The following is a 1,929-nucleotide window of genomic DNA, read 5'->3' on the forward strand; positions in this document are numbered from 1 at the left end:
GAAATGAAAACCAAGGTTATATTCACAGTCTAAAGCCCCCACCTGGAATTCCTAAATACCAGTTTCTCAGTATGCATGATTAACCACCCATTATTTCATCTTGGGGGACTCTGCAATAGTACTCATAGAGCATTGAACAGAACTGGTTATTATCATCAAACTTAAGGGGCAAGAGAGACAAGAAGGAATGCTTTAATCACAATTTCAAAAGGAAAGGTTGATCTGAGCAAACACATTATTTCTATTTATCTGCAAGCAATTTTCCTAAGGAATTAGAAGCTGAAATTTTTTCTTGGAAAATGAAATGATTTGCTGTCCAAATGACGGAAGAGTTAAGTGATCTTTTTTTCGGGAAGGGTGAGGTGTTGAGACAGTCTCATTTTGTTGATACAAGCTAGCCTGGAATTCACTGTGTAGACCAGGCTGACCTCAGATTCACAGAGTTCCACCTGCCTCTGCCTTTTGCATTTTATAGTAGCCTTCCTCCAAAAACAAACCCCTAAGTAGGAATAAACCTAAACAAGGAGGTGAAAGATCTTTGTTATAAAAAACTAAAACACTGAAGAAACTGAAGAAGACACAGGAAGATGGAAAGCCCTCCCTGTTCATGGACTGGCAGAACTATAATGATATTGTTTAAAGGGCCATATTACCAAAACTCATCTAGAGAACCAATGTAATCCATCAAAATTCCAGTGACATTCTTTTTTTCAAACCAGTGCGTATGTGAAGATGCTCATGTATGTGTGTGCATGTGTGTGGAGGCCAGCATTCAATCATGGTTGCTGTTCTTCAGGTGTCCTTATTTTATTGCACTTATCTATGCATTTATATTGTTGTACATGGTGGCAATCACTTTTACCTGCTAAGACATCTCAATAGTCCCATTTAGCTTAATTTCATTATTTTTTCAAGCATTTTTTTAAACTTTTATCTGCATTTATTTTATGCTCAATTTATTCCCGTGCCATAAGTTTTTGTTTCTTCAGTTTCTTCTGGGATTTCTTTTTCTTTTGTGCAACTTCCTCTTCAGGCTTAGGAACAGTTTGTTCCTTTTCAGTGAGGATCATCTCAATGTGGCAGGGGGAGCTCATGTGTGGTTAATGCGACCACGAGCTCTGTAAGTTCTGCTGTGCATCTTGGGCGATTTGTTCACCTGGATGTGCTCAATGACCAGAGAGTCTACAGCTAAACCCTTAAGTTCAGCGTTACCTTCTGCATTTTTAAGCATGTGCAGCAAAAATTCCGCACTCTTTTTGGGCCTCCGACCTTGTGTCCAGCCCTTGTGTTTGGCCTGGGCACACCTACCAACTCCACCATAGCACAAGAGTGGTACACATGGCTTCTTTAGAGTGACATGTTCAGATGCTTGGTGGCCTTTCAGCTCTGCACCCCCTTGATATCCTGGGGAATTTCACATTTGTGTTTGGCCTGGGCACACCTACCAACTCCACCATAGCACAAGAGTGCTACACATGGCTTCTTTAGAGTGACATGTTCAGACGCTTGGTGGCCTTTCAGCTCTGCACCCCCTTGATATCCTGGGGAATTTCACAGGTGTTAGAATGAACACCAAGATCTGAACCTCTTGATTTACACAGATTCATAAAGTTTTCTGAGTCAAAACAGTACAAAATCATCTTCACAGGTCACTTCGGGCCACTTACAGGAAGAGAACCCGTTCTGTTAGTTATAAAATCTCTTATCAAGAAAGAATCTGATGAGACCTGTAGAATGACAAAACTAGTTGACAGGTCAAGGTGGATGGGGAAATTTCATAAGGTCACCTCAAGATGAAGAGCTAGAGCAATCAATGGATGTGGATGCTGAGGGAGGGAAGAGAGAGAGAGAGAGAGAGAAAGAGAGAGAGAGAGAGAGAGAGAGATTCAGTTTCCCCAGGGACTAACTCCCTGAGAGGTTCTCTAACTC

At 41.3% G+C, this 1,929-nt stretch overlaps 1 pseudogene; it reads right to left on the reverse strand.

Moving 5' to 3' along the window:
- Window positions 1-956: 956 nt before the first annotated feature.
- Window positions 957-1,640, reverse strand: LOC103729446 (annotated as a pseudogene).
- Between the last annotated feature and the right edge of the window lie 289 nt (window positions 1,641-1,929).

Source organism: Nannospalax galili, unplaced genomic scaffold (genome assembly GCF_000622305.1).
Source record: "Nannospalax galili isolate Female #2095 unplaced genomic scaffold, S.galili_v1.0 scaffold352, whole genome shotgun sequence".
NCBI classification, from domain to species: Eukaryota; Metazoa; Chordata; class Mammalia; order Rodentia; family Spalacidae; genus Nannospalax; species Nannospalax galili.